This window comes from Hylobates moloch, unplaced genomic scaffold (assembly GCF_009828535.3).
Source record: "Hylobates moloch isolate HMO894 unplaced genomic scaffold, HMol_V3 SCAFFOLD_16, whole genome shotgun sequence".
Taxonomy (NCBI): domain Eukaryota; kingdom Metazoa; phylum Chordata; class Mammalia; order Primates; family Hylobatidae; genus Hylobates; species Hylobates moloch.
This window is the reverse complement of record NW_026652291.1, coordinates 59057839-59070405: the sequence shown is the minus strand read 5'-3', so window position 1 is coordinate 59070405 and position 12567 is coordinate 59057839. Positions and strand designations below refer to the sequence as shown.

The 12567-nt window shown below is 40.1% G+C and overlaps 1 pseudogene and 1 gene segment (V, D, J or C); both read right to left on the bottom strand.

Annotated features, from left to right (window-relative positions):
• Positions 1 to 12567, bottom strand: part of LOC116484549 (T cell receptor alpha chain constant-like) — a 544481-nt gene that overhangs the window by 517021 nt on the left and 14893 nt on the right.
• LOC116456199 (sal-like protein 4) overlaps positions 1 to 12567 on the bottom strand; it is a 31985-nt pseudogene that overhangs the window by 8771 nt on the left and 10647 nt on the right.

Sequence of the window (12567 nt, the reverse complement as noted above, 5' to 3'; positions counted from 1 at the left end):
CACTTTTATGTAGTCACCACAAATTTCTAAAAAAAGTCTTTGCCAGCTGGGCATGGTGGCTCACACCTGTAATCCCAGAACTTTGGGAGGCTGAGGCTGGCGTGAGGTCAGGAGTTCGAGACCAGCCTGGCCAACATGGTGAAACCCCATTTCTACTTAACAAAAAAATACAAAAATTAGCTGGGCGTGGTGGCATGCACCTGTAATCCCAGCTACTTGGGAGGCTGAGGCAGGAGAATCGCTTGAACCCAGGAGGTGGAGGTTGCAGTGAGCCGAGATAGTGCCATCGCACTCCAGCCTCCACGACAAGAGCAAAACTCCATCTCAATATATATATATATATACTTGTGTGTATATATATACTCGTGTGTATATATATATATATATACTTGTGTATATATGTGTGTATATATACATATACATATTTATATATACATATACATATGTATATATAGTATATATATATATACTTGTGTATATATATGTGTGTATATATACATATATATACATATGTGTATATATATACATATGTATATATATACATATACATATGTGTATATATATACATATACATTATATGTGTATATATACACATATATATATATCTTTTGCCAAATAATCTACTTCGAGATAAAGAACTGAAGATAAACATGCTTTTGATGAATGACAATTTAAGATATGTTCTCTGAGCCAGAGAGAACATTTTCCTTATGGTGAAGTTTCTTCTAAATCTCCATCTCTGTTGACAGTGCCTCCCTGTCTCTTCCTGATCACACTGTGACTCTTGCCCAGGTGTTTATATTGGGGGACATTGAGATATGAAATGTTTGTAGGACCCCCTCAGGAGAATATTTCACTGTAGTTTCACTCAGGGAAAGAAAGTACGTTGCTGAGACGTCAAGCTGTGAGGCTGTGAAGATACGGCTGAGGGAACTGGCTGGTTTCTGGAAGTTCAGAGAATACCAACCCTTTGTTCCAGTCTGCTCATTAAAAGACTCCTGATCTATAAGGAAAATAATTCTCCCACTTGGTGGATGTCTGTACCAGAGTAAATAATGACTAAGTTTTAGCTTCATATACACAATCCAAGGTCACAGCCTCCTTCCGCAGCATAGAAATTGCAGCCTGGGTTTGAGTTACCTTCTGGGATTGGCTAGATCTTGAAAAAGAGAGAAAAGAGAGGAGAGGAAAGGAGAGGAGATGAGAGGAGAGGAGAAGAAGAGTGAGAAAATTATAGTGATTCTCCTGGTAGTATAGAAATTCCCATTAGGACACACAATCAACGGGGAAAGGATTCCCTGTTTAATAAATGGTGTTGGGAAAACTGGCTAGCCATATGCAGAAAACTGAAACTGGACTCCTTCCGTACACTTTATACAAAAATCAGCTCAAGATGGCTCAAAGACTTAAACCTAAGACCTAGAACTGTAAAAATCCTAGAAGAAAACCTGGGCAATACCATTCAGGACATAGGCATGGGCAAAGATTTCATGACTAAAACACCAAAAGCAATGGCAACAAAAGCCAAAATTGACAAATGGGATCTAATTAAACTAAAGAGCTTCTGCACAGCAAAAGAAACTATCATCAGAGTGAACAGGCAACCTGCAGAATGGGAGAAAATTTTTGCAATCTATCCATCTGACGAAGGGCTAATATCCAGAATCTACAAAGAGCTTAAACAAATTTACAAGAAAAAAGCAAACAATCCCATCAAAAAATGGGCAAAGGATATGAACAGACTCTTCTCAAAAGAAGACATTTATGCAGCCAAGAGACATATGAAAAAGTGCTCATCATCACTGGTCATTAGATAAATGCAAATCAAAACCACAATGAGATACCATCTCACGCCAGTTAGAATGGTGATCATTAAAAAGTCAGGAAACAACAGATGCTGGAGAGGTTGTGGAAAAATAGGAATGCTTTTACACTGTTGGGGGGAATGTAAAATAGTTCAACCATTGTGGAAGACAGTGTGGTGATTCCTCAAGGATCTAGAACTAGAAATACCATTTGGCCCAGTAATCCCATTACTGGGTATACACCCAAAGGATTATAAATCATTCTACAATTAAGACACATGCACACGTATGTTTATTGTGGCACTATTCACAATAGCAAAGACTTGGAACCAACCCAAATGTCCATCAATGATAGACTGGATTCAGAAAATGTGGCACTTATGCACCATGGAATACTATGCAGCCATAAAAAAGGATGAGTTCATGTCCTTTGCAGGGACGTGGATGAAGCTGGAAACCATCATTCTCAGCAAACTATCACAAGATCAGAAAACCAAACACCGAATGTTCTCACTCATAGGTGGCAGTTGAACAATAAGAACACATGGACACAGGGAGGGGAACATCACACACTGGGGCCTGTTGGGGGTAGGGACTAGGGGAGGGATAACATTAGAAGAATTACCTAATGTAGGTGACAGGTTGATGGGTGCAGCAAACCACCGGGGCACGTGTATACCTATGTAACAAAACTGCAAGTTCTGGACACGTAACCCAGAACTTAAAGCATAAAAATAAATTTTGGTCGGGGCTTGAGTTACCCTCTGGAACTAGCTAGATCCTGAAAAAGAGAGAGAAAAGAGATGAGAGAGGGAGAAGGGAGAGAGAATTATGCTGATTCTCCTGGTGGTACCCATGAGGTTGTAAGGAAAGAATGTAGGAAGGGGCTGTGACTCCCTGTCCATTAACTTTTTCCCCTAAACCCCATCAGGTTCAGGAGAAAATAGCAACCTGCTGCTGCCCTCAGATTTTAAAGCTGAGAAAAGCCGGAGTCCTGCATTTGTGGCCATCTTTACCATCCTTTGTCAGAAAGAGGCTATTACTATCCTCAGTAGGCAGGGGAGCAGAATGTTGCAAGTTCTGAGTACCGAGCTGTAAGGTGTTCCTGCGCCAGAAGAGAAAATGTGATCTGCTGATATCAGTTTGCCTGTGTTAAGCCATAGCTTTTTGACACAGTTGGAGATTCTAACCTGCCTATTTGGTCTTATTGTAATTTAATAGACAGAAATTATATCTGTACATGTACATGAGTTAAACTGAAGGGTTTTAACGATTCAATCATTTGCTATATTCAGCCAATGCATCAGAGATGGACTCATAAGTTTCATAAGAAATAACAATTTATTATGGGTTATGATGACTACTGAGAACAAATTATCATCCATCTTTTTGCATGGTGTATGCTTTTTGGTCTCTGGCTGCAATCTACAGTGAAATATATTCACAGATTTTTCTTCCGGATAGGGAGATAAAACTTTTCACTCTCAATCATTATAACTCCTTCTTCCTGTGCACAAAGGCATTGGATTCTGGGAAAATTTGCACTGGATTCTGGGAAAATTTATATTAGATAAAGTTTCTTGTTTGCTTAATGGCATTACAGCAAGTTTCTTGATTGACAAAATTTGTCCCATTGCATGTGCCCAATAGAAATCAATAGTAAGTCTGTGCTAGGAAAAATCTGGCTTTCAAACATTGCACCCAACAGTCTAAATGAGTGCATCCAAACTCATCAGAGCATGCATTCTTATTCTCTTATATCATAAATAAAGCAATTGGAAGATTGCAAATCCTTCTGTCAGCCCACTGCTGCAGCAGATGTGGCTGAAGGACTTTTTTCGCTGGGGGCAACTCTATAGTTTTACCTTTCAGCAGCATGAAAATTGGTGACTGATTTGCGTGGTGTCAATGTGCAGATTTGTGAGTGTGATTCAGTTGACAGCAGCTTTTAATTGTCTATTTGTGTTCTCTTCTTTGAGTGAATATAATTGAATATAATATAATGACCTAAAGTCCTTCTTATAAGAAAATAAATTTTTTTAAAGTCCAGGATGATTTAACTAGTGATACAATTATCAGAAAGTAGTTGTCTCTAGGAGGAAAAATTAGACTGGAAAGGGACACAAGGGGACTTCAAGGATGTAGGGAATGTTCTATATATTGTCTTGTTACATGGGTGTATATTGTTCTCAAAACACATTAAACTAAACATGTAAGTGTATTTCATTGTAGAAAAAATTATACCTCATAAAAAGAACCAAAATAAAATAATGTATACACAGAGAAAATTAATATTTTTAGCTTTCTACAGTTGTTGCAGGAATTTGTTTATACTTTTCTAATTGCTACAGAGAAGCTGTGGTCTGTCATGATTATAATCTACTCTGATAACTATCTGACACTTGGAATCAACAAAGACTAGCTGGTTGTTAATATGCCCTGGGATGCTAAATATACACAAATCAAATGACTAAAGAAAATAAAATGCCCCACAGCTCTGAGAATGAAGATTTATGGCTACACATAATAATACAAATACATCTCATAAAGTTATGATTGTGTAAAATTAGCTAGAAACCAGAGTACTTATTAAATGATCCCATTTAATTAAAGTGCAAAACTAATCTGTGCAGTTAGATGTCGGGATAATGGTTACTTGGGATGGTAGAGACAGGAAGCAGGTACGAGAGTGGCCTGCCATGTGGGTAATGCCCTTTTTCTTGATATGGGTGCTGGTTACATGGGCTTTTCCAAATTGTGAAAACTTACCTAGCTCTACAGTTGTGCAGGGGCACATTTCTTTCTATATAGGTTGTTTTATTTTATTTTGGTTTCTTTTTTATTGAAGTATGATTGACATAATAAAATGCACAGATACAATATATTCATTTCAATGAGTTTGAGAATTTTATACACTTGTGTAACTATCACCTAAAACAATATGTAGAACATTTCCATGATCGCAGAAAAATCCCTTTGTGCCCCTTTTTAGTCAAACCCTTCTTCCCAGAAGAAACCACATTTTTACTTCTATCGCCATAGTTTAGTTTTTGTTCTTGAATTTTATATAAATGGTATCATGCAGTATTTTGGGGGAAGGGCCTGGTTTCCATTGCTCAACATAAGGCTTTAGAGATCCATTAGTATTGTTGTGTGTATCAGTCAGTAGTTCCTTTTTATCTCCTGTTGATGGACATTTAAGTTGTTTCCAATTACAGCAAATAGAAATGATGTGCGTACAAAATTTTTTGTATGGATCATTTATGGGCCTATGTTTTCACTTATCTTTGCTAAATATCTGTGAGTGTTCTTGCTGGGCCATTGCAAGACCCCAAAGTGATTGTGCTGTGCCATTTTACATTCTCACCAGCACTACATGAACTGTCTAGTTGTTCCACATATTTGACAATATTGGGGTTGTCAGATGGCTTGTTTTTAGTGCTTCCAGTGGGGATGAATGGCACTGGAATGTGAATTTTATTTGCATCTCCCTAATGACTTATGATGTTTAGCATATTTTGTGGATTTGTCTTAGTCTATTTGGGCCACTGTAACAAAATGTCATAGATTGGTGGCTTATAAACAACAGAAACTCAAAGTTCTGGAGGAAGCATAGTCCAAGATCAAGTTCCCAGAAGATTCAGTGCCTAGTGAGGGCCTGCTTTCAGGTTGGTAGTAATCTTTCCAGTATCCTCACATTGCCTAAAAAGCAAGGAAGCTCACTGTGACCTCTTTTATATGGGCATTATTCTCATTACCTAATCACCTCTTAAAGGCCGCACCACCAAATACCATCACACTGGTAATTAAGTTCTGTCATAAGTTTGTTTAATGTGGTTGCTGCCTTGGCGTCCATTTTCAGGCCTGACATAAGTCATACTTTATCTCCCTTGGCCTAGTTAGAACTTCCCCTCCCTTTGTGGTTGTTTCTCACTCCACTGACCCAAAATCCAACACTTTCCACAGCTGCTAACCATGATAAATCTAACGGCCAACGCCAGAGTCATGTACATAATTTCTCCCCTTTTTATGTGTTTTCTTTGAACTAGACAGTCCTCAATACCCATGGATAAGCCTAACAGATAATATCCATGAACCTTAATAAAGGTATAGTCCCACAGGTCTCTCTCTCCCTCTGTTTCTCTCTCTCTTCACCTACTGGTTGAGCTCCCTGCTGCCTCTGAATTTCCCATCAGCCTCCCACTGGCACCTATAACCTCTCTGGGACCTGTGAGTAATAAATTCCTTCTATTTTATGCCTTTTCACTTCATGTCCTTATATAGTATGTTGGGAGGAGGGCCTGGTTTCTATTGCTCAACATGAAGTTTTAAAGATCCATTCCATTTTACCTGACCCACACACACCTAAACCTAATTTTTCCCCTAGTCAAGGCTCTCCTAGGCAGTGGTTATCTTGGCTTATGGTCATTCTCAGGAGAGAGACTTCAAGTCCAAATTAAAAAGACATAACAAATTGGCCACGTGAGGTGGCTCAAACCTGTAATCCCAACACTTTGGAAGGCTGAGGCAGGCGGATCACGAGGTCAGGAGATCGAGATCATCCTGGCCAACGTGATGAAACCCTGTCTCTAGTAAAATACAAAAAATTAGCTGGGCATAGTGGTGCATACCTGTAGTCCCAGCTACTTGGGAGCTGAGGTAGGGGAATCACTTGAACCCGAGAGGGAGAGGATGCAGCGAGCTGAGATCACATCACTGCACTCCAGCCTGGCAACAGAGCAAGACTCCGTCAAAAAGAAAAAAAAAAAAAAAAGACATAAATTAAAATCACAACATATTTCAACATATGAATTTGGGGGGACAAAAACATTCAATCTATAGCAGTACTCACTCATTACACAATTTATGTATTTTATTATTGTGCAATTTTTAATTGTTAATTTATGGGAGTTTATAAATATATTCTGGAAATAATATTTTTTCAGCTGCATCTTTCTTGAATATTTTTTCAGACTTTAGATTGCCAATTGACTTTCTTAATACTGTCTTTTAATGAGCACCATTTTAAAATTTTACTCATGTCCTATTTGTCAATCTTTCTTTTTGGTTAGCATATTTTGTATACATATTTTTAAATATACTGGTTAATGTATTCCCCACACATATATTTGTTCTTCTCTCCCCAAAACTTACATATCTCAGCATGCATGTTGTCAATAATGTCTATTAAATCCATTGGTATTTTATTATATTTATTTTAAAGTGCAGCCGATAAATCCAACACCTGGGTCATCTCTTTTTGGGTTTGTTTTATTAACTGTTTTCTCTTTTGACCCTGGGTCACATTTTTGTATGTATGGTTTAATCTTCCAGTGGTTCTTTGCACTTCTTGCATTTGGATAGACCATTTCTTCTAATTATTTTTGAATTTATTTTTTATTCATTTGTGGGTTTTTTATTTCTTTTTTGCCCCTTTGAGGATGTGACTTTGATTATAGTTTATTGTAATCTGGTTTGGCTCCGGGTGCTTTCAAGGATGGATTCTGTAGAAGTTCCTTGGTTATAGAGAGCCTTTGTATGACGGCTTTCTTGGATGCTGGTCGTAGTAGCAATGTTCTCAGTATGTGAGCAGGTTCATTGTCTCCTGTGGGGCTTGAATGGCAGAGATGTCTTGACACTTGTCTCATTCTCCAGTGGTGTGCACCCTTTTATTTATTTACTTCTTTTTCCCAGTATTTTATTCACTGGGTGGAATAGTTCAGGCTTCAGACCAGTAAAAGATGTCCAAGGGGAGCAAAAAAACAACTGTGGCTAAAGCAGATGGGTAAATGCAATATTTACTGGTGGGCAGAGGTCAAGGCTCCCAGCCTTGACAGAAGCACCTGGGGGAACTGTCAGTGAAATGCACTGAGTCCTCTTCAAGGAGAAGGGAGAGAGCCACCTCAGCTACCCCGCCAGTCCAGCAGGAAAGTGATCCACCTCCCAGTCATACTGCTGGCCCAGTGTTCCAGCTATACAGATCATATAGGCACCTCTTCTCACCTGCAAGAGTGCTGATGTTCCGTGTAGACAGGGATTGTGACTCTCCCCATTGTGTAAGCCTGAACTTGGAAGGCATTTTTCCCGTGGGGATGCAGTTACCTTGAAGTGTTCCAGAAAGGTTTTCTACAGATGCACCCACACTGAGCTTCTGTGGGAGAAGCTCCAGCTGTGTCTGCAGTGGTGGATGAGGGGGAAAAAGAATTCTACTTTTCAAGACTCTTCACTAGCACCAGGGCTGACTGACTGTTGAGTTAGAGCCACAAGCTTTCCCTGCTGAGCCCAGCACTGCTCCTGTGCCTCTGTTGAAAGAAACTTCCCCAAAGCAGAAAATTCAGGGACTCAAGACCTGCCGTCTGGATTCTTTTGTCCCACAGGGTGCTCCCTTGATGTGGTGCATCATCTTTACCCCTAGAAGTAGGAGTCCCTGAGAGCCAGACTACTGTGAATGCTGCTGCTCCTCTGGATCTGGCCACCCAGTGGGACTGATACCTCCAGGCTGGTGCTGCAGAATGTCTGCAAGGGATCTAGCGATGTGACCTGTTCTCAAGTCACCCAGAAGTGGCTACGGGCACCAGCTCTGATGGGAGTGGCAGGAGAGTGACTTAGACTCTGAGAGATTGCTTGGTTATGAATAGCTTTAGTGTATTGGCTTTCTCAAATGCCAGTTATACTAGTAAATGAACTGCTCATGTGGACAGGCTGAGGACCTCCTTGTTAGCCAGGGTGCTGCAGGCAATGGTGATAGTTGAGATCACACTCAAGTTTCCTCTTTCTTGGTGTTGTTTTATTCTGTCTACAAATGCTGTAAAGGACTGTGTTGGTTGGCCTCCAGCCAGGAGGTAATGCTTGCAAAGGAGCACCAACTGTGGTAATAATGGTGGGATTTGTGCTTGCCTTATTTTACTGGGAGAGGTACTCTGGTGTCTCAAGCAATGGGAAGGGTGATTTAACCCCCCAAAGACTCAGTCCTTTGTGTTAAGCAACCAGAACTGGTGAAGGGGCAAAGCTAGGTGGGGCTAGGTCACGGAAGTCCATGTTCTGTGTGCTGGCACAAGCAGAGGATCACAGCTGCCTCCATTGCACAGAAGGCACTTCACCATGTGGACTCTTCCACATAGGGAGTGGGGAGTAGCAGGCAGCAGTAAGCCTCACTCAGCCCCCACACACTTGGCAAGGCAGGTCTCACACCTGCAGTGTTTCACTATCAGCAGCTAGCTAGATTCCAAGCAGTCTGCACTCAGAACTCAAATCTTCTCCAGGGCATAAGCCTTCCCCATAGAGACAGAAATTGTGGTTTTCAGGCCATGCCCCTCCTGGTCCACCTGCAAAGCAGGGGCATTTAGCTCCTGTGCTCATGGTTATAGTACGCTTTCTGCTTGTCCCTGAGTTCAGGCTAAGGGGGTTTATCCCCACTTGAGATTACATTGCAAATCTCAATTGGGAGCTTCTCTCAACCACCGCCTGAGCTAGCTGGCAGACGTCTGTGAGGTCCCCTGTGAGGATCAGAAATGGCTTCCCTCTGTCCCCACTGGAGACTGGGAATGCATGCAAAGCACATCCCGATGCTGCTCCTTCTCGTGTACCCCCTGCAGCTCATTAAATCAGTTCTAGGGCTTGGTAGGATTAAGTCTTTCTCTGTAGCCTGAATTGCCAGGTTCCCCAGTGGGCATGTATATCCCAGAAGCAGTTTCTAACCCTCTCACACTCTGGGGACTTAGAGTTTTCCAACTAGCTCACAGTGCAGGCTGCAACCTGCTGCTGCTTTTCTTCGTTAGTTTTTTTTTTTTTTTTTTTTTAGATGGAGTCTTGCTCTGTCAGCAGGCTTAAGTGCAGTGGCACGATCTCAGCTCGCTGCAACCTCCATCTCCCAGGTTCAAGCAATTCTCCTGCCTCAGCGTCCTGAGTAGCTGGGACTACAAGCACGCACCACCATGCCCAGCTAATTTTTGTATTTTTAGTAGAGATGGGGTTTCACCATGTTGGCCAGGATGGTCTCGATCTCTTGATCTCATGATCCGCCCACCTCGGCCTCCCAAAGCGCTGGGATTACAGTCTTGAGCCACTGTGCTCAGCCAACCTGCTGCTTCTCTCAAAGGGTATGTGGTTTCTTTCCGTTTTCTTGTTAAGTTCCTGTGTTGCTTCTTGGAAGAAAGTTCACAGTGTGAGTCTCCACGCACTATTTTGTCTTCCCAAGTGGGAGAGGCATGTTGATGATGCCTCCAATCCACCATCTTGGAGAAAACAAAAACCGAAAAGAATCTTGACCCTGTTTTTAATAAAATAGCTTGAAGGGAAGGTAGATACCCTAAGAAGAATGGAATAGGACTCTAAGAAGAAAGCACTAAACATTCATTTTTTATAGATTCACAGCAATAATTGGGGCAATGTTCAATTATTACTTGCCTCATTTTCTCCTTGGGTACAGATAATAATCCCAAATAATTCCAAGCACAACTTTTAAGTAGAAAAGTCTGAGGCCTCCTCCTTGTACATGTCTTTATAGTTCTCATGGGACAGAGAACATCTGCCTAGAAGGTCCTCTCCACTCTCCTTTATTCCTTTATCTGAATCAGTTCTATTAAGTCCCCAAGACACAATCAGCATGCCATCTTATAAACATGATAATGCATGTTAGAAACGTTATTTAATGTCACTATTTTCAAATAATCTATGATAAAGAATCAGTGTTTTCACCAATTTATCATGGACCACTACAACTGTAAAATACAACACAAATAAATTACTTTGACTTTTGTTTCCTTGATAAATGTACACTGCTACAGAAACTGATCTTCAAATTAAAAAGCTGGACAAAATAAAGGAAATTTTCCGACCTTGGACTACAGATAATACAGAGATAGTGAAAATAAATGAAGTGAGTCCTAACATTGCTTCCACTTATTTCCTGGAGGCAGTTTCTAGGCAACAGCACCGGGAGGATTAACCACAACACAGCGCAGCTGCCTCATTGTGTTGAGGAATAAAATAGGAGACTGGGGATCCTAAAGCATCTAGAATGCACGAATAAGTGTACCAGAGAGGAGGGATTTGGGGAGAGAGAAAAAAAGAGAGAGACAAAGAGAAAGAGGGGGAGAGAGAGATTCAGAAGAGAACTCTGGCTGTGGAGGGGTCACTGTTTGTCTTTGGCTGATCTGTACATACATGAGAGAAAACTCAGGCAAAGAGAAGCAACAAGCCAAATAATTTCCAGAGTTCACACAGTGCTGGGCATAGTTTGTATTTCTAGCATCCAGGATTCAAGAGACATTGTAATGCATGGGGCAGGCACTAGAATCCTCAGAAAGGTGATAAATTAGTAGTGAGTTATATTAGTCCCAGAATAGAGGCTGTTCAGATAAAAATTAAAAGAAGTCTCAAAAAATCAAAATGATAAGCAAATTATTCTAATGATCAGTACAATGTCCAATGATGTTTAAAGTAATATAACAAAATTGTGCATCCAACAATGTAAAATACATAATATCTAGCACCCAATCAAAATTATCAAGCAGGTGAAGAACCAGGAAAATAAAGTCTATAACCAGGAGAAAGATAAACAGAAACAGAACTTAAAATGACACAGATTATGTAATTGTTATAAAAGGACTTTAAAATAGTGCATATAAACTACATATATACAATAAAAATGAATTCAAGGATGTAAAAAAATATAGAAACATAAGGAGGAGAAAAATGGAAGGCATAAAAAGATCCAAGTGGAACTTGTAGAAATAAAAAACAATTAAATAAATAAAATGAAAAATAAGTTGGACAAGATTAACAGCAGATTAGAAATCACAGGGCCGGGCGTGGTGGCGGGCGCCTGTAGTCCCAGCTACTTGGGAGGCTGAGGCAGGAGAATGGCGTGAACCCGGGAGGCGGAGCTTGCAGTGAGCCGAGATGGCGCCACTGCACTCCAGCCTGGGGGACAGAGCGAGACTCCGTCTCAAAAAAAAAAAGAAATCACAGGAAAAGAAGCTTAGAGAACTTGAAGAAAACGCAGTAGAAATGATCTAAACTGAAGCAAAGAAAAAAGATTTTTAAAAAAGAAATAGGGCTTCTGAACTCTACAAAATCAAATAGTCTAAAATAGGTGTAACTGAGGCCTCAGAAGAAGAGAGGCAGAGAAAGAAAGATACTTAAAGAAAGAATGGCTGAAAATTTTTCATAGATACAAAGAAGAAATATAGAGAAAATTACCCCAAGGCTCATTGTAATCAAATTTTTGAAAACCAGTAATAAAAGGGAAAACTTTAACAGCAGTTGGGATGACAGGATAGAAAAATGAGGAAAGACACTTTAGGTACGGGGAGTCAAAGCTAAGAATAACAGCCAGCTTTTCATCAGAAACAATGTATGTCAGAACCGAACTTTAAAGTGCTAAAAAGAAACTTTAAAAGATAATTTTTTAAAGGAAAAACCATAAAACTGCATTGTGGGGCTTTTAACTTATGTAGAATAAAAATGTGTTGACAACAATAGCACAAAGAATGGAGGTGAAATGCTGTAAATTTATTACACTGTGTGTGAAGTGGTAAAATATTATTCAAAGTCATATTGTGATAAATTGAATTTGTAGTCTGTAAACCATCAGTTCTCAAACTTGTTGGTCTCAGGATTCCTTTAGAGTTTTACTGAGCAATTCCAAGAAGACTCTAAAGAGGTTTTGTTTATGTGGAATAGAGATAGAGGTAGAGATATATTCCATTAACCATCAGAGTGATGACCTTATCACTTATCATGTGGACTGGAAACATTG